We start from the raw sequence: 21601 nt of genomic DNA, 5'->3' as shown, positions 1-21601 counted from the left end.
ATAAAATCCCAGTCCAGGTTAGGCAGAGTCCCTCATTGACTCTCTTCAAGAGGAATCTTGATGAGTGGATGGGAGATCATAGGTTTACCCCGGGTATCACTTCTGTGTCACTGTTAGACAGAGGCACAGTATACTAACCTCGAAAATGGGCATAGCAAAATTATTTTAAAATGGGTGGCGAAAGCCAAACACTCTCTGGCTAGGCTTATAAATGCCCTAGGGCAGATAGCCTAGTATGAACTTATGAACCTTCTGTAGGGGTACAATAGAAAGCATCCTGACAAACAAACTTACAGTGTGGTACAAAAGCTGCTTTATCTCTGAGCACAAGGCAATGCAGAGAGTGTTGAAGGCAACTGAGAGGATCATCAAGACCACCCTACCAGCCATCCATGACCTGCACATCTCCAGATGTCTAGGCAGGGCCAAAGGAATAATTAAGGACTGCTCCCACCATACTCACAGATTGTTTGTGTACCTATCATCTGGCAAGCACTTCCACAGCATAAGATGCAGAACTATAAGACTCAGAAACAGCTTTTTTCCACAGGCCATTAGACTGATGAACTCCAGCAACAGTCACGTTCTACACCAACCATCTGGGCCATCAGTTCAATGTGGAAGACCACCTCAAATTGTGCAATAACTTGACTGCCTGCCTGTATCCAGTATCAATCCAATACTCAGTAAGTCAAGCCAAATCACTGATTATCAGGGGTAGTAGTAAGGTCAGAGGAATATCTCATTATAGTGCAATATCTAATGTTAGTCTGTGACTCAGTCACAGTGCAACACTCATGAATGTCTCATTCTGGGCAATACTTACCCCAGGATTCAGCAAGCTCTGCATGGTGTGCAGGAATAGTGCAAGAGTTGCTGCACACAATATGTCTGACGAGTGATCCAGGAATGAGCTCCCGGGATGGGCACGCGTGCTCCTACACTATTTCTGCATGGATAGCATTGCTTTATGCTAATTACCCCATTTGCAGGTGAAAAACATACAAACGAGGTGAATTAGTGATCCAGGAAGCAGGCAGGCATCTGTGCAGGAATAGTGTAACCTGCAGAAATGTATTCTACTACTAACCGAATACATTGCTGCAAATTGCAAAACAGAGGCATGACAGTTCCAAAGAAAGCATGTATGCAATGTAGTAGGCATGCCAATGGCTAAATATATGGCCATTGGCATGATAAATAGTTGTAAAATTATAAAAAATAACTTTTATTTTTTTTGGCCAATTTTGGCTGTTTAAGTGTAGGGCAGCGGTGCACAAACGGGATCGGCCCAAAAATATGAAAAAAAAGTTGGAAATAAGCTTTTAAACCCAAATCAGCTATCTGCCATGATAGTCGATGGCATGCATAAGACAACAATACCATGGAGTAGTGGTTGCTAAGGGGGAAGGCTGTGTGTCAGTGCGGTAACTATGAATTAGCTTTTTGTTTTATGCAAATAAGGGGGTTGATACAGAATCACAGATTTCCTCTCAGTGTTAGCTTGCACCCAACCGTGTACATGCAGCAATACAACAGTGCAAGCCTAAGAGCTAAATGACTTCATAAGGGGGTGTGTCATGCTTGCTGTAAGCTGAGTGGAGCTTTGTGGACCGTGTTTTCTCTTAGCTAAGCAAAGCTAAAGAAGGGGGTATGTCTAAGGCTGTATCGTCTTACACCATGAAATGTAGAGCGTGTTTGTGTCCAGGCAGGGCCATTTCTGCTTAAAAGAGCTTACATTAGCTAAACAGGTGTACGCGGCGTGCAGCGGGCCTAAAAAAAATACAGAGGAAATAGCCGAACTGAGTACATTTGAGCACTGGGTATGCGCGGTGCACCTCAAGGCTTAAATAAGGAGGAACTGGGAAGGGAAAACAGCAATCAAGGAGAATTAGCATAGCTGACAAGTGAAATGTATCAGAATCAGCCAATTACACAGGGAACAGCCTAGCACACCACTATAAACCATGCAAACACTTTCCAGTCTGTTTTTCCCCACAAACTCTACACCACCAGTGTACACAGACGAGGAAAGTTTACCTGACAAAACTAACAAAATGTTTGGGGCTGCTGTTGCTGTCATACATCAATATGTGGAAGAGACTGATGGTGGTGAGGATGTGAATGCTGATGACCAACCCACAGTGAGGAAAAGGAGAGGAGTGTACAGACCCAGGGTAACCTACCAGGGGCTACATGAGCTGGAGATAGTGGAGCACTATAGGGTGGACAGGGACATTCTACAGCAAATTGTTGAGCTGTGCCGGCCACGCCTCACACACAGAACCAACAGTGGATACCAAGATATGTGTAGCCTTAAGAATACTAGCCACAGGTACCTTCCAAAGGCCAACTGGGGATATCATGGGGATCTCACAGGCATCAGCATCCAGGGTACTCCACCAGTTCCTGGATGCCATGTCAGCACATGTTGGTGAGCACATATATTTCTTCAACACCCATGAGGCATTGACCAGAAATATGCGTCTCTTCCACCAAATAGCAGAATACCCTGAGGTAGTGGGTGCCATAGACTGCATGCACATACACATCAAAGCACCACCCGGTGAGCAGGGGAAGGTCTACAAAAACCGCAAGGGCTTCCCCTTCATCAACTGCCAGGTCATGTGTGATGCCCAGGGCATTATCATGAATGTGTGTGCTGGCAGCCCTGGAGGCTATCACGACTCCCACATCTGGCATACGACACAGCTGTACCAGTCATTTGCCAGTGGGGACATCCCATATGACCACCTAGTGGGGGATGCTGGTTATGCACTGGAGCCGTGGCTGATGACACCCCTCAGAAATACACACACACCCGAACAAGAACTCCATAATGAGGCACATGCACAAACCAGAATCATAATAGAGTGTGTGATTGGGATGCTCAAGTCATGGTTCCACTGCCTGGGCATATACAATGGAGCCTTGCAGTACTCTCCAGCTGCATGTACACAGATATTCATAGTATGTGCCATGCTACACAATATGATCCTGCAGAAACAGCTGCAGCAGAAACAGCGCAGGGCAAGGCCACACAGCCCCCCACCATTGCCAAGGCCAGTACAGGCACAGAGAGACTCAGAGGAGGAACTACCTGAGCCTGCCCCTGTAGGCAGAAGGAGGCATGCCCAGTATGCCCAGGTCTTGGCGAAGAGACAACGCATAGCACATACACTGACACGGTAGGTACCCAGGGAATGACACCTTTCTCTGACTCGCACATACAATAAAAGGTATGCCAAACATGACACTACCTGTGCTTTACCATGTATAGGGAGTGTACTATGTGCATAGTCAGTCCTCCAGCACCATCCTCAATACTGGCACAGCCACAAAGTAAGTCACTCTCCCTATCAATTTCTGAATGGAGTAGTATGTTCTGATACTTGTATCTATGGTATGGATGTGAGCATGCAAGGGAATCGGGTGGATGAATGTGATGGCAGTAGATAGTGTACACCTATATGGGTAGCATGAAATCCATAACAAATACGGCTGTCAACATACTAGGCAGTACTAGACAGGTGACAAATCCCACTGCAGTACATGTGGTGGCTCAAATGTGTGTCTATAGGGCACACACATGTTTGTCAGTGTGGCTCACATACCCACCACCAGCCTCAGCCAGCACGATAGGTGTAGATGACTATAAAGAAAGGCTGGCCTAAGGCCTCCAATTGATGGCAATGGTTAACAGCACCCCTCCAGACCTACACAGACAGACTACAACAGGTCTGGAAGTTGTATGTCAGTTCTGAAGGGTAAGAAGTCTGAAACTGAAATGTAGGTCAATAAAACCCAAGATCTGTACACTACTGATATGCCTCCAGTCTGCATGATAGGTCAGAACACAAAATAAAATGGAAGCCAACAGAGTCCTGAAATACCAGTACAGTCATAGCAAATGTATAAAGTTGGCAGGTGTGCCCCCCCCCCCCAATCCCATGTACAAATGCAGTAACATGTAAGTGTGAGGTGTAATAAAAGTGGAGCACAGATTACCCGAGCTGGCACAATCTACAGGATAGATTGTTGCATGTGTACAATGTGCAGGGGTGCATGTATTAGGTTGTCTTATGGTCAATATTGTGTGGAAGTGGTCAGCATGTAGGCATGGAGGGCTGTGTCTCGGTGGCCTGTGGGCAGTACTGTAGATGACAGGGCCATGTTCTGAGAACTGCAGTGCCAACCACAATGCCTCTCAGCAATACCCATGTCAGCAGTTGTCCATACTCACTGTCCAGATATCAATATCTGTCACTATCTGAAAGATGGACATACTATAAATGTGGGCCCATACATGCACACAGTTCTCAGGTGGAAGTACCCTAGACAGAGTGCATAAAATGTTACTGTCAAATGCACACACCTTTGGAATTGTACAGACAGGTTAGCAGCACATTAGTTGTCTGTGTAGTATGGAATACTGATGTAGTCTGGCCAATCACTGGCAGATCACAAAAGGCACAGTTATGAAATAATGAGAGACTGCCTATGTCCCTGCACAAGGCAGCATAAGGGAAATGTCCCAGGTAGATCTGTGAGTCAGCTGCAAGTAGCTTCCACACCACACATGCACTCAGCTCACCTCACCATCAGCCACAGGTTTATCACAGGTCATATCCTTGCTGTTGGGAATGAGTACAGTATGATGCCACTTCTGTATGGGAATACTCATAGAATGCAGCATGCTGAAGATCTGTCCTATGCAGGTGTGTCCTTAGCTGTAAGCAGCACCCTGCATGTGTCCTGACCAATGGATCAGTATGTACAGGAACTATTGACATTAACACCTTGCACACCTACCCTGTCACCCCAGGGGAATCCACTGGCTCACAGCCTGGGAATGTAGGAGTGACAGAATTCTGCTATAGATGGCCTGCATCACTACCAAATGGCCTACAGTCTTCTGTCAAAGGCCCGTGCCTCACCTGTATTGCCAATGTATGGTATCTCATGGGGTCCCAAATAACAAACTAACACAGTCAACAGAACACAAATGCAAGGCCATATTGACAAATCCCAGTAGCATGCCTCCATGTCCTACTGCATGAACTGGGGGCCAGTCCATAAAAAATGCTGGGATGAAGGGCCAACTATAGGGATACATCCCAGATATTGCTCACATAATGTTAGGACGAGGATAGAATAACAGATTGGGGGGAGATGGATGGACATCATGGAGTGTGTGAAGTCTGAAATGATGTGATGTGTTCACATACGACCCCTGCCTGCAAATCCAGTAATGGGTGGCTACAAACCTGCTCGTAAACCACAATGTGAAGGGGAAATGTCCAGATATATGAGCCCTGCCTCTGGGCAACCCGGGTGAATCTGTATAGCTGAGAGGTATGGCCACAGCAGGATATGGCCATTCTGTTAAGTAGATATATGTGCAACAAGGGGATCCTCAGCCACAATACTCCAAAGGTGCTGGACCATTTACACAGATCCATCAGCAAGTGTCTGTAGCCATCCCACCAGAATGGCAGGAGTATGCAAGAATGTGTAGGCTGTGGACCACAATACTGGAATCAGCTTCATTCATCATGTATTTCCCAGTACATAACTGTGAGCAAATAATTTATATCTGTCAGTAGTCGATGACATGATACATCACAGTGTAAAACAGTGCATATGTCTGAATATCTCTGCTAACACCAACCATGTAACACAAGCAGCACAGACAGCAGTAGTTACAGTATCCCCCTATCTATAGCCCATTGTGACTCCATTTTGTCAACCTATCTACAGAAATCATGCAGAAAAAGGTTGCTATCTGTAGGTTGAGAACACCAAATCCTGTACTGGAGTAAAACTCTACCTGGAATGGATTCACACACTCAATACAGAAGGCCATGCTGGGCATGCTCCTGCACTTAGAGAAATGAAGACCATGTCTGACAACACAGTGGACTATACATATCTGTCATATGCAGATGTCTGTGCACACACACCACATTACACACCATTCATGCTTTGCACACACACTGGATAGGAATACTCACACATATCCAATGCCAACACACTATAATATGTTAAACATACACACACGGAGATGTGGGGAAGAGAGAGACAGACAGTGACAGATAAAATTCCATTATAAAGTCTGTCCCACCCGCTAAACATCCTGTTGGCTGATATCACATGATGTGCTGATGTCAGTCACTGTAGACATTCCTTTTGGTAGCTCTCAGCCCTATAGTGTCTGTGGCACTTGTGATAACTGCGTAACACAATTGTAAAAACCAGTATTCATGTAGCATTTGTATACTCAATCATGTCACATGTAAAGTTGTGTGTGACTGAGTGCGTGTGTGTGTTTCCAGAGGAATGATTTATGGTCCATTCACACACACTGCACTTCCCATTGCCCATGGTAACACCCCTGCTGATGTCATTCACCTTGAAATAACCCTTTGGCCAAGTCTCAGTCCTATAAGCTTCATGGTGCTTTATATAACTGTGTAATACCATAGTGTAACAAACTAGTTAGGTAGGAGTTCTAAACCTGGTCCTGGCAACTGTGAAAATGTGTGTGTGTGTGAGTGAGTGTCTGAGCCTTTGCTTGACACCTGCTTTAGTGGTCATTCACACTTACTGCACTTCCCTCACTCCTCCTTTACCACTACAGCTGAAGTTACTCACCTTCAAAGATACCTTTGGACAGCTCTTCAACATATAACTGCCGTGACGCATACAATAACTGCGTAATACCATAGTGTAGCAAGCTAGTTAGGTAGGAGTGTAATCCTGGTCCTGGCAACTGTGAGAATGTGTTTGTGTGTGAGAGTGTCTGAGTTTTTGTTGACACCTGCTTTTGTGGTCATTCACACCTACTGCACTTCCCTCACTCCTCCTTTACCACTACAGCTGGTGTCCCTCACCTTCAAAGATACCTTTGGACAGCTCTCCAACATATAACTGCCATGACACATGTGATAACTGCATAATACCATAGTGTAGCAATCTAGTTAGGTAGGAGTGTAATCCTGGTCCTGGCAACTGTGAGAATGTGTGTGTGTGAGAGTGTCTGAGTTTTTGTTGACACCTGCTTTTGTGGTCATTCACACTTACTGCACTTCCCTCACTCCTCCTTTACCACTACAGCTGGTGTGACTCACCTTCAAAAATACCTTTGGACAGCTCTCCAATATATAACTGCCGTGGTGGATGCGATAACTGCGCAATATCATAGTGTAGCAAGCTAGTTAGGTAGGAGTTCTAATCCTGGTCCTGGCAACTGTGAGAATGTGTGTGTTTGCATGTGAGAGTGTCTGAGTCTTTGTTGACACCTGCTTTTGTGGTCATTCACACTTACTGCACTTCCCTCACTCCTTCTTTACCACTATAACTGATGTCACTCACCTTCAAAGATACCTTCGGACAGCTCTCCAATATATAATTGCCGTGGCACATGCGATAACTGCGTAATATCATAGTGTAGCAAGCTAATTAGGTAGGAGTTCTAATCCTTGTCCTGGCAACTGTGAGAATTTGTCTGTGAGAGTGTCTGAGTCTTTGTCGACACACGCTTTTGTGGCCATTCACACTTACTGCACTTCCCTCACTCCTCTTTTACCACTATAGCTGGTGTCCCTCACCTTCAAAGATACCTTTGGATAGCTCTTCAACATATAACTGCTGTGGCGCATGCGATAACTGTGTAACACTATAGTACAAATACATAGCTAGGTAGGGGTTTGAAACTCAGTATTGGTGTGTGTGTGCGTGTGTCTGTGTGTCTGTGTGTGTCTGTGTGTGTGTGTGTGTGTGTGTGTGTGTGTGTGTGTGTGTGTGTGTGTGTGTGTGTGTGTGTGTGTGTGTGTGTGTATAAATAACAGGATCCATTGCAGTGTGGGTTTTGCTATATTTTCATATTGAGGACTCATATGTCTCTATGTCACATTACAAAGCCAACAGTTGTCAAATACTTTACAGGTTGTTGTAGACAATACACAGCCAGACATTTATGTATAGGCAACCATTATAATACACAGAGACCTCTCTCTACCCAGAGATCATACACAAACATGCTTGTCTCTTTCTGTCTTACATTCTGTCCTTCCCTCTGTCTCTCTCTCCCCCTCTCCAGTAGATGTGGAAAAATGCATCTGCTTTGCATAGGCATCAGCTTGACTTTGATAGGTGATGCTCATGATATACTGATGGCCTGTGCACAAATTGGAGTCCTCCACTTGCTAATTGAATGTGGAACACCTGTGATATCATTCCTATAGCCAATTGCATGGAAACACACTCCTATAAGTAAGTAGTGCAAGCGGGTGTTGGTCCTTGTCCCTCATTGTGAGCAGGACGTCATGTGGGTTGTGTGACAAACAGCATCACAGAGGATAGTAGAAATGCCTCTTACAACAAACACTGTGGAGAGAGACCAAAAAGTTGGAGGGGGATGTTTCAGACATGGGGACATAATGTAAGTATTGGTGTTCCACATTTTAAGTACTGTTGGTTTAACAGGGTTTGTGTGGATATAGCTGTTCTGCATGATTTAAAGTCTGGCATGACAATGTTATGTGATTGAGAAAACCCTCACTTGTAGGGCTATCTGCAGACTAGCCAGAGTTTGGAGCCTGAGATTTGGTGTGTTACACACACATTTTCTGTCTTCATAAATGTAGTGGCATAGTCTGATGATTGTACTAGGGGAAATGGTAACATCCATGTGTGTTACTGACTTCATATCCCTCAGAAGAGATATGTCACAACAAACCCTGTTACACCAGCAATGTTCAGTTAATAGCTGCAGTATGTCAATATTGGCTGTGTGTTTGTGCTTCTGTCCCCCAAGCCTGTCACCCTTTGTTCATATCTCCAGACAACAGGAGATTTTAATAATAAGTTGGAGAATGTGGAAGCAAAATGGATAGTGAGGATGCAGGCAGATAAATTGCCAGGTTTAAACTTATCTGTACCTTTAAAACCTGCTTTGAAAAAACAAAGTATACAACAGTAATTGGTATCTATCTTAACTGGTTAATTTATAGACGGCTCTTTATATATCTGTAGACCTGTAATGCTTTTTTGTGGATCTGATGAAGCACTATGTGTGAAAGTGCGTATCCTTTGGAATAAAGTTTTTATCTGTTTTCATTCATTGGTCGTGGTGGAAGCTTTGTTAGTTTATGTCTCTTTTCATGTAGTCCAGGGAGGTATGTCTCAGGTCATTCACACCAACATGCACAGTGACAGAGTCATATTTGTACTTGTTATGGATTGACCTGACTGCGTGCATTATGTGGCAGATCCTGGCACCTGACAGGTAGCTGACAGTAACTTTTTCCTTGTTTAGCCTTGTGAGTGGAACATCAGTGTGCCTGACTATAGAGTCACTTATGACTAGAGTGTTGGGTACGTTGTTATGACTTATGGGCTGTGGTTGAGTGGCACACTGAGTTTGTGGGCTATGTATCATTTGGGTTGTGTTGGGGGGTGGAGGTTGCTTGCGTTTCTGCTTTGGAGGTCCCTGTTGCTTGAGTAGATTTTCATTGAGAGCCTCCGTGAATGTAGGTGTGTGTTTTGTGTTTCTATGTGTGTGTTTTGTTGGTGTAGGTTTTGAGGGACTATGTGATGAGTGTGGTGTGGTGCAAGTCCTTTTGACTGTCTAGTCCAGTCTTGGGTGAAGAGAGCTTTGCTTCCAGTTTGGCTATATAAGTGCATCTCTCACAGGTTGTAGTGCTGGGTGGTTGGAGGAGAGGGTTGTCTGTGTACATGAGGCAATTGCTGCATTACCCCAAGATGCCCAGATTCATCAGGTAGACAGGAGAAAACACTGGGAGCTGACCCTTAGACATGCCTGGATAGGTGCTTATTTATTAAGTACTAAAAACTGTTTTCCTCCAGACAAGTGAGGAAAGTTGAGTGCTGTAGTAATTTGTGAAAGAATAGTATTATTCTGTTTCATTCACTGTCTTTTCAAATGACTGCTAGCATGATTACTAGCTTGAATAAAAAAGCTGCAAATGTGATATGACATATAAAGGGTTAATGTACAATAGTGTAAAATGCTGAGAAATTAGAAAAACAGTAAGTGTGCTGGCAAGCATATATAGCTTAGTTAGATTTTGGCATCCATGTAAAAAAATATGTTACTGAGAAACAAAGTTTGTAAAATAACTACATAGATGGCAGCTGCAAGAATATCCATGAAGTAAAGCTGAAACATCAGCAAAGTAAAGGAATGTAACATCAAGTTTCAGATAGTGCTGGAACACTATGTTTCAGATAATGCAAGACTGAGTTTCCATGGATCATCAAACTACAAAACTACATAGAACCAAGGACAAGGAAACAAAGGAAAACTGTTATACAAAGAAAGAACTGTATTACATCAGACTTTGAAAAAAATACCAGACCTTCTGGTATAAATGTAACTATGCATAAACAGACTTTAGAAATTTGCTATAGAGAGGTGACAGCATATGTGCTGCGTGTTTGTAGAACCAAAAATCAAATGTAACAGAAAAGTCATACTAACTATAGCAGTTTACTGAAGCAGTTTGCCTCTGTGTATTTATTGTACTTAGTACAATCCAGTATTTAAAAGTAGCTGTTCATACTAAGAGTTAATATACTGTGGTGTGTATGCATGTAAATGCAACTAACAGCAAGATAAACAGACAGACGTGCATAGAATTCACAGAATTCTTCAATGGCGAGCCACAGTTGATGGACCGCATGATTTCTCCTTGTGACAACTACAGCTACTTTTTCATTTTATTCAGTTAGTACGTCCAGTTGCAAAGCAAATGTTTGCCTCCTTCTTCTGCACAGTAACCAGTAGCAGAACACTGCATCTCTGCAAGTTTCACAGGTCCTGTACATTTGCACAGCTGAATCTGCCAGCTGTGTTGACCAACTTTTGGGAGAATCAACAAGGGACTTCCACACTTTCTCGACGGAAGATTTGGCCACCTTTCACACAGAAACTTGTAATTCTTTTCTTTGTTTCTCATTCTACAGCATGGATGTCATAAACAACAGAACTGTAAAGTGTACCACTACCTTTCAGGTACACAGTAGTAATAGTCCAGCACATGTATTGTCAGGATTTAAAGATTGGTATAAACACAACTGTAGCACATGCAGTACTTTATTAGTTAATGTTAATGTCAATGCTTTATGTAAATGCATTATGTTTGACTGGTATCTTAAACAGCAACATAATTTTGTATGACAGTAAATGTTTATGTGCTGTCACCACATGTAAAATGTTAATTTCAGAGTTACAATATCTGTCAAGTCAGTTATTTACAAGATCTTCTGTACAGCTTGCTACACAAACGTGGCATAAAACCACTGCACATTACAAAACAGATAAGAACAGAGACAAAGTTCATGGTGAACTGACAAAAAGATTTAATAAACGTCTAAGACACAGTCAGAGTGAGTTCAAAAAGTTCAGACAACATATGCAAACACTTTTTCAAAAGTGCATAAGAGCTTTAAAGTCAGCAGAACAGAATACTATATAATCTGGTTAGTAAACAGTTAAAGAAACAGCAGTTAACTGTGCTAATAAGAAATAATTTACGATGTACTATTCTACCTTTAGAAAATGGTTAAGCATACACAGCATAAACTTTCATTCAGTTAAAGCAAGGCACTTAAATGGTAATTTTAAAACCATTTCAAATAACAAAACAGTTCTAGGGCATAGAAATCAAATGAGAGTAGTTAAACGCAGAAAAGACATGATGTCACAAGACTGACATGCATGTATTTTTTTTTATCTAAAGTGCAGCAAAAAGCAGGCCACAGCAAATGTAAATCATGTAAATATATCTGTTTTAAGCATGTGTTAGTTAAGTCAATATCTCTTTTGTTTCTTACAATATTTTGTAATTGTATAATAGCATAAAAAAATAGCATAGACTCCAGCAAAAACAGTCTTCAAAAGCATTATTATGCATACTGGGATGACATGATAGACAAGCCTCGCTGTGTACCACACCCGTTATCACTCCCTCCTTGGTCAGATCCGACCACAAACTGATAACCCTGGACATCCTCACCCCTCCACCTCCCCCAGTCAAAGAAACCATAGTCAAAAACCTTTCCAAAGCAAACATCAAACTACTTGCATCTGAAGTGGAAAGCTTCACTATTCCCTTGCAGAAGGATAATGATATCCAGGATGCAGAATCCTACATCAAGGCACTCTATATGCATCTTCAGGATTGTATGGACCATGCTATCCCAAATAAAACCAAGACTCCTTCCTCAAGCAAGAAGAAACCAGTGTGGTGGACCCCCGCCATAAGCATACTTTACAATAAAAGGAGGAGACTTATACAAAAAAATGCCAAATCTCAAGTGGAAAAATCATCCCTGATCAGCATTAGTAAGAAATTGAGGGCCCTCATCAAGTCAACTAAAGCTAATTTTGAAAAGAAAGTTGCCAAGGATGCCAAGGATAACCATAAAGCCTTCTATGGCTACATCAAAAACCTAAATGTCAATGCTCAGGTCTGTTCTGAGCTAGTACAAAATGGAACAAAATACACTGACCCTTCTGACATTGCCAACATCTTGGCTGACAGGTTCAGTGCAAATTTCTCCCCCCTCTCACCACACAGAGGGCCTATTACCATTCCAGGGGATTGTGTAAGTCCAATTATTACTGATACGTTGGTTAACAAGGCTCTATCTAAAGCTAAAAACACTGCCTTCATGGGATCAGATGGTGTCCCAGGCTGTGTCATACGCGAGCTCCAAAAGGAATTAACCCCGCATCTTAATACCCTGTTCAGTCTCTGCCTCTCCACAGGATATGTGTCCATAGAATGGCGCACGGCAATGGTGGTCCCGCTACACAAGGGTGGGACCACAACTGACCCTGGGAACTACCGACCAATAAGCCTGACCAGTCTGATCTGTAAGGCTATGGAGCGAATCATTATGGAACTCATAAATGGAGAGATTGGGACCTCCAGTCGCTGGACCCCACACAGTTCAGCTTCGTCAAGGGCAGATCATGCCTCCTGAACCTGGTGGATTTCTTTGAGACAGTTACTCAGGCTATAGATAAGGGAAAGAAGGTACACACAGCTTACCTTGACCTTGCTAAAGCATTTGACACCATTCCCCATTCAGGTATTATTGATAAGCTCACTAGCCTGGGCATAAACCCTTATGTCATAAGATGGATCGCAAACTGGCTCTCAGACAGATCCCATAAAGTAAGAGTAGTGGGATCTATGTCCGAATCTAGACCAGTAACGAGTGGTGTGCCTCAGGGCTCTGTCCTGGGGCCCCTCCTCTTTGGCATATACTTCTCAGAAATACAGGTAAGCATGGAAGGGCTGTGGCTGACTAAGTTTGTGGACGACTGCAAACTGGGTGCTATAATAGAGTCTCCGGCTGACATGGAGATCCTCCAGAAGGGCCTAAATGAGACTGATGCATGGTGTCAAAGCCATGGTCTCAAGCTAAATGCAACAAAATGCATAGTAATCCCCTTTGGAAAAAAACAGAGTACCCGCAAACTACAACATAGGAGGTAATCCCCTGAAATCTGAAGAAGAAATAAGGGATCTAGGGACCCAAGTAGATAGTCAGCTTTCCTTTGATAACCATGTTGCCAAAGTGGTTAGAAAATCCTTCTATGTGACCCATCTGATCACAAAAGGGTTTGCATCAAGATCTAAGGATGTAATGGTGCCCCTCTACTCTTCCCTCATCAGACCCATTATTGAGTACAATGCACCAGTTGGAATGTACCTGGCTAGACATCTTCAGCAGCTGGAGAGACCACAGAGGTACCTAACCAAGAGGATTACTGGCCTCAAACAGCTGCCCTATGCAGCACGATTGAAAAAGCTAAGTCTGTTCTCTGTTGCATACCGCTTTCTCAGAGGCGATCTCTGTCTAACGTACAGAGCCATGTCCAACCCAGAATTGTTGAACATGCTCCATCTTAGCAAAACCAAATCTACTCGAGCTACATGCTCTAGGGATATAAACCTCAACACAACAATGAATAGAACATGCTGGAGGGATAGATTCCCTTCACAGAGACTTCCCTTACTATGGAACAGGGTCCCAATCTACATAAGACAGAGCCCCTCACTATCACTCTTCAAGAGGAACCTTGATGAGTGGATGGGTAACAGAAATTTCACACAGGGGATCACACCAACAGCACTACTAGATAGAGGCCAAGGGTACTAGCTGCTAGTACAAGGGTCTAGGGAACTACTAAAGGGGTGGTGAATACCGCACAACGTGGCTGGGCTAATATATGCCTTCGGGCAGATAGCCCAGTACCAACCTATGAACCTATACTTAGGCAAATTATGAATGTTTATATCAAGTTGCAACAATATTTTAACAAATGACTGAAGGTACGAGTAAGTGCAAAAGGAGTTAAGCGTCTCAAATGTGCAGAAAGAGAAAAAAGTAATGTAAGCTCAAATCTTTCCAGGCTGGAATGGGTAGTTACAAAAAATGTTGCATAAGATAAAATGTTACTGGTACTGACGTTTATAAGGTCAAGGAAACAAGACTGGTTGTCAGGCCAAATGGCTTACATTTTTCTAAAATATTATTGTTAAATATTCACATTCACATACAGCATTAAATAAAAGCCTACAAAAATCCTGTTTGGTAATTGTAATAAAACATCACAATTTTTGCAAGTAAATACTACACCGAGTACAGTCAGTACATGGTATGGTATGCAGTTAGATTATGCAGGTCCCTTTACAAAAAGGGGCGGTACAAATAACTACTAACAGTAAACGTCTTTTCAAAAAAACAATTTCTATTACAACTTTGACAGTATAGGCAACAGCAAAATAAATAAGTAAATGTGTAAGAGCAAAGTGTCACAGTCTACATAACAGCCAAAGGGCAAGCATACATTCAGTTCTCGCAGCATAAAGCAAATAAACAATACTGCAATAAAATTATGTATACAACAGGGGTAAGGGCATGCTTTCAGTTTTACATTAACTGTGTAAACAGTACTGCAAAAGAGACTTAAAGGTGCAAAGTGGTAACACCAAAAATACATTTTAATTTCTCAAGTAATGTAATTAGCAGGCTTCAGTTTAATGCTAGGTTTACAAAATAGACTGAGTGTACATTACAGCCATGTATATACAAATGCAAAAACAATCTGTACAAGCAAGTGGATTCTGTACAGTATATAGTAAATGGTTTAAATAGAGTAACAAGTTGTGTTTTTTTTTCAAGACTGCAATGCCTTTGCAGTAAAATTCTCAAACATTGTCAATAAATTACTCATAAAACATCATTGTATAGAGTCATATTCAGATTCATCCATTTCTAATAGTAATGGTTGTCATCACTGTGTTGACAATATAAAACTGTGTTAACTTGCTGTATCAAAAGAAAACTAAAGGTTTTGTTTCACAAGTTAATAGCAATATAATTAATGTAAACAGTTTTAGATTTAAAATAAAACAGAGGGAATGTATACAGTGATAGATATGCCTAAATATGTATAAATGCATATGCACATCTATTTGCTAGTTAGATGCATATACACATCTGTTGCTATAATATATGTAGAAATAATATGTTATGTTCAGTGTCTGGAACATGCTTCAAGGACTATAGATAAAAATGCAGCTGCGAGACAAAGCAGCATTCAACACAGACATCTGCATTTCATTTGCATCATTCTGAACATCAAAACAGAGGGAATTACAATATTTCACGAATGCTACAGAAAATAGAACACAAGACAATTTTAGTTGTAAAAAGCATACAGCATGTACGTTTAAAAAAATAACATTTAACACAAATATAACAGCATGGTTAGCTAAACAAGGTCAGGCATACATAAAAGTAGAGAAACAATCAAAGACTGACAAACATTTCAATAAACAGCTCTATTTCTATTAAATGCTGTACATTACCCCCTGAAAATGTAACAGTTCTGACAAGGGAAGACATCATGCAAAAATGTCACAGTGTGTAGACAATAACACAAAAATAAGAATAAACTCAACAGAGGAAAAAAAAGGGTATGATTTCTACCAATACTCTGTTTATTTGTATAAAAACACAGTAATACAAGAAAAAAGAGCCATGGGTTAAAATACTTACCATTCTGTGTAATAAACCAGTACTTCATGCAGATCAAGTAGTAAAAGTACCATCCACTTGTACCATGATAGGACAACAATACCAAAAGACAGTATTGCACTTCAATATTACATTTCCAAGTTTTAAAGATATCAAATGCAGATTTAAAAGACCTTGGTATAAAAACTAGTAAAACAAGATATCTCACAGATTTTACATTTACAAGCACAAGGAAATCTTACTATTTAGTAAGTCATCACAAGTATCTTTGATAGACAGATTACAATTTAGTATAAATGGACAACATTGCCTTCAAATTTCAAAATGTTTGTTAAAGTGGCACCAGTTTGTATGTGTGGTTTCAAATAACCCAGTGTTAATAGGAAAAGACAAAAACAGAAGCTGACACTGCTTATAATTGTTGGGACATATTCAGAGGATGGCCATCATCTGGGACCAAATTGCTAAATTGGTTAATACATCCTGTGTTAATAGTTTTAAAAGTCATAATAATAATAATAATAATAATAATAATAATAACAGCTTACAATTGTTTTATATGGTGCAGGTTACAAAGAGTTGCAATAACTCAACAAGTTATGATTGTAAATATAAGCAAAGTGGTAAATGCTGTAAATAGCAATGCTAATGAAACAAATGCAGTTTTTTCTTTTACTGAAGTTTAGTCCGTTCCTCAAAAATACAATAAGGGGGAGATGAAAGAATAGTATTACTCTGTTTTATTCACTGTCTTTTCAAACTACTGCTAGCATGATTATTAGCTTGAATAAAAAGCTGCAAATATGATATGACATATAAAGGGTTAATGTACAATAGTGTAAAATGCTGAGAAATTAGAAAAACAGTAAGTGTGCTGGTAAGCATATATAGCTTAGTTAGATTTTGGCATCCATGTAAAAAAATATGTTACTGAGAAACAAAGTTTGTAAAATAACTAAGTAGATGGCAGCTGGAAGGACATCCATGAAGTAAAGCTGAAACATCAGCAAAGTAAAGAAATGTAACATCAAGTTTCAGATAGTGCTGGAACACTATGTTTCAGATAATACAAGACTGAGTTTCTATGGATCATCAAACTACAAAGAACCAAGGACAAGGAAACAAAGGAAAGCTGTTATACAAAGAAAGAACTGTATTACATCATAGGTTCATAGGTTCATAGGTTCATACTAGGCTATCTGCCCGAGGGCATTTACAAGCCTAGCCCATCGTTTTGTGGCTTAGGCCACCCCTTTAGTATGGGGAACTATACCCATTATTTTTCTGTGCCTCTGTCGAGCAGTGACACTGAGGTAATCCCTGGGGTATATCTGCGATCTCCCATCCATTGGTCAAGATTTCTCTTGAACAAGGCCAGCGAGGTGCTCTGCCTCACATGTACCGGGATTTTGTTCCACAGCATAGGAGTCTTTGGGTGATGAATCTATCCCTCCAGCACGTCCTATTAATAGCCGTGTCAAGGTTTAAGTCTCCTTGTGGCTCTGATGGATCTAGATTTTTGAGGTGAAGCATATTCATCAAATCTGGGTTTGACATGGCCTTGTATGTTAGGCAAAGGTCACCTCTGAGCAAGCGGTAGCGACTGAATAGAGCTGGAGTTCTTTCAGTCGGGCAGCATAGGACAGATTTTTGAGACCCTTTATCCTTTTGGTGAGGAACTTTGTGGCCTCTCCAGCTGCTGCAAGTGTCTGGTCAGATACATTCCGAATGGGGCATTGTACTCAATCATTGGTCTGATGAGTGATGAGTAAAGGAGACTATGACCTCCCTTGATCTAGATGAGAATCCCTTCATGATAAGGTGGGCAATGTAGAAGGTCTTCCTAACTACTTTAGCTACATGGGTGTCGAATGACAGACTACTATCAACCTGGGTCCCCAGGTCCCTGATAACTTCTTCTGTGCTCAGTGGATTGCCACCTATTTGGTAGCTAGGGTAACCTTGTTTGAAGGGTATGACTATGCATTTTTGGCATTTAACTTTAGGCCGTGGCTCTGGCACCAGTTATCCGTTCTGTGAGACCCTTCTGAAGGATATCTGTGTCAGATGTGTTTTCTACTATGGCCCAGTTTGCAGTCATCTGCAAACTTTGTCAGCCATAACCCTCCTGTGTTTGCTTGTACTGGAAAAGTAGATGCCAAACAAGAGTGGGCCCAGGACTGAGCCCTGTGGGACACCACTTGTGACAGGCTTTGAGTCTGACATGGCGCCAGCAGCTCTGACCCTGTGGGTTCTGTCACTCAGCCAGTTTGCAACCCATCTTGTGATGTATGGGTTGACATTTAAGCTGATGAGTTTTTCAATGATACCGAATGGGGTATTGTATCGAAGGCCTTAGCCAGATCGAGGTAGGCTGTATGGACTGCCTTTCCTCATCAATGGCTTTGGTGACTGTTTGAAAAAGTCAACCAAGTTTAAAAGGCATGATCTGCCTTTGACAAAGCCAAACTGGGTTGGATCCAAAGTCTGCAAATTCCTATGTCTTTATTTATGAGGTCCATTATGATCCTCTCCATGGCTTTGCAGATAAGGCTTGTCAAGCTAATGGGCGGTAATTTCCAGGGTCGGTGGAGGCACCGCCTTTGTGAAGTGGTACCACAGTTGCAGTGCGCCACCCCTGGGTACGTATCCAGAGGTAAGACTTTGATTAAACAGCTGTCCTAGCTGTGGGTTTAATTCCTCATTGAGTTCATGGAGCACACAGCCGGGGACACCATCAGGTCCCATGGATGCTGTGTTTTTGCTTTGGAGAGAGCAGTTCTCACTTGGGCGCTGGAGATGTTTGGGGGCTGCAATCGTTTGGTATAGATATCTCTCCTTTTGGGGAGGGGAGAAGTTTGCACTGAACCTGTCAGCCAGTATGTTGGCAATGTCTGTAGGATCAGTAATCTTCACATCATTTTGAACTAGCTCTGAGCATATCTGGGAGTTTCCTCCCAGGTTTCTAACATAGCTAAAGAAGGCCTTATGATTGTCTTTTGAGTCTTTAGCTATTTTTCTCGAAATTTGCTTTGGATGATTTTATGAGAGCTCTTAGTTTTTACTTATAGTGATCAAGGGTGTCTTACCTTTTAAGGATTTTGCTCTATCTTGTAGTAGCTTCCTCCTTTTGTTGTAGAGTTTGTTTATGGCTGGGGTCCACCAGACTGGATGCTTGCCTTTGGTACAAAGAGTCTTTGTTTTGCTTGGGATTGCCTTATCCATGCAGTCCTGCAGGTGCTGGTAGAAGGCATTTGTAAGTGATTCAGCGGCTTGAGTACTGTTTGGGCCTTAAAGGAGACCACACTAGTCTTTAGAAGTGTGAAGTCGGCTTTTGAGAAGTTCTTTACTGTGGTATTTTTATTTCAGGTGGGGTGGGATGAGGACCTCCAGGTGGTCTGATCTCACCAGTGAGGGGTACACCTCCGTGTTGAACATTGTGCTCCCATGTTCGTGATGATGAGATCAAGTATGTTATCTCCTCTTGTGGGGATGGTGACTAGTTGTTCCATGGCATTTGAGTTTATGAATTCCAGGAACTTTTGGGCTAGGGTGTTTGGGCTTGAGTAGTGTTCCCAGTCTATATTAGGGTAATTGAAGTCACCTAGTATGATGGTGTTTGGTGATACATTTATCCTCTACTGTTTCCAGGAAGGCCATGTGAGGTTCCTGAGTTTGTGAGGGTGGCCTGTAACATGCTACAATTTGCAGAGCAGTCTTGCCTATGGTTAATTGCACCTGGATGGTCTCCGATGCATCGCGTTGCCACCAGTCTTGAGGTGTGGGTGTCCTTGATGAATATGGATACCCTCCTTTCTTGGTATTGTCCAGATTTTGGGGCGGGCATGATATGAGGTAAAACCTGATAGCGCGGGTGCTCTCAGGAGCCTTGAACCAGGTTTCTGTCACAGCACAGACATCGATGTTCTCCATACTGAGAAGGGCCTGTGCATTTTGAGATTTAGACTTCTGGCATTGAGCAGCATTACCCTTAGTTTTTTCCTTTTTGTGTTCTAGGGTGGTAAGTTTAGAATTTGAGCCTTGCCTAAAAAGGCACTATGGGGTGGCAAGAGCCTTTGCCAATATCCGAATCCCAGGGTGACAGGTGCAAGCCCAGCGTGGCTTGTCCAGCATGTCATCCCAGGCAGACAGACACTGGATCCCCTTTGAATGCCACCAGTGTTTAAGCCAATTGTTAAAGCTGATCATCTTATCTCTGTATTGTGGCATCATTCTTGGTGAAGGTAGGATACTGCTCAAGGTCAGGGTCATACCTGTCTGGGCTACATAATCAGAGAGCTCCTCAATGTCTCTTTTCATGTAGTCTCAGGTCGTTTACACGAGCGTGGAGAATGACTGAATCATATTTGTACCTGCTGTTGAGAGACCTGGGTGCTTGCGTTATGTGGCGGATTCTGACAGGCAGCTTACTGTGACCTTCTCCTTACTCAGTCTGGTGAGGACGTCAGTGTGTCTGACTATGGAGTCACCAATGACTAGTGTGTCTGGCATTGTGTTTGGCCTTAAGGGCTGTGACTGTTTGACACTCTGACTGTGAGGTCTATGTGTTGCAGGTGTTGTGTTCTGAGGTGGTGGTTGTTTGGGTGTCTGCTTTGGTGGCCTCTGCTGTTTTGGTAGATTTTGATCAGAGCCTCGAGTATGTCTTTGTGTGTTTATGTGTATGATTTGAGGTTGTAATGGTAATATGTGAGACTGGGTCTATAGTGTGTGTGGTAACCTTCTCCTCCTGACTGGTCTTGCCAGTCCTATGTTGAGAGAGCTCAGCCTCCAGTTTGGCCGTAGTTGCATCTCATGTATTTGTGTTTTGTGGGAGGAGGAGAGGGTTGTCTGTGTACATGAGGCAATTGTAACATTGCCTCAATATTCAGGTTCACCAGCTGAGCAGGAGAGGACACTAGCAACTGATCCCTCGACATGCTAGAAGGAATAGACAAAAAACTTTAAAAAGATTCGGGGACGTGGGTGACCGAGAAATGGGGGTTGCCTTTTGGGGTACTATCTATGACAAGAATCAAGGTAATAAGTACTGTAGGAGCAAGTGCTACGTTTAACAGATAGAGAATAGTCTACTTGGAGTCAAGTAGAGATGATCTTTTAATTATAGGACACGCTGATTACATCAGTAGTATCGTTCGAGGAAGGTAGTTTTAAGGGAAAATTTGAAGAGTGGCCTTTAGGTAGCCAGAATAGTTTAAATCTGCTTACACGGTGCTGCCCTAGTGTGCAACAGTGGCATAAAGCGTGCTTTATAGCAGGGGGCTGGAAAAGACAGGAAATGACCCAAATTGGCCAACAAACCACCAGTCACTGCCCTAAACCACTCCTCCGAGGACAAATGAAGGAGTTATGGAAATGACCCTAGTGGCCAATAAAACTACAGTTTCAAGTCAGTAACCACCTCTCCAGGGAAGCTGCTCAATGTTAGTCACTCCCACTGATAAACACAGAGACCCTCCTTCAGCCCAAGCAAAAATGGCCTCACAGAAACTTTCAAACA

The sequence above is a fragment of the Protopterus annectens genome, chromosome 1.part0, assembly GCF_019279795.1.
Source record: "Protopterus annectens isolate FY-2018-M chromosome 1.part0, PAN1.0, whole genome shotgun sequence".
Lineage (NCBI taxonomy): Eukaryota > Metazoa > Chordata > Ceratodontiformes > Protopteridae > Protopterus > Protopterus annectens.
Note: the sequence above shows the minus strand (reverse complement) of the source record.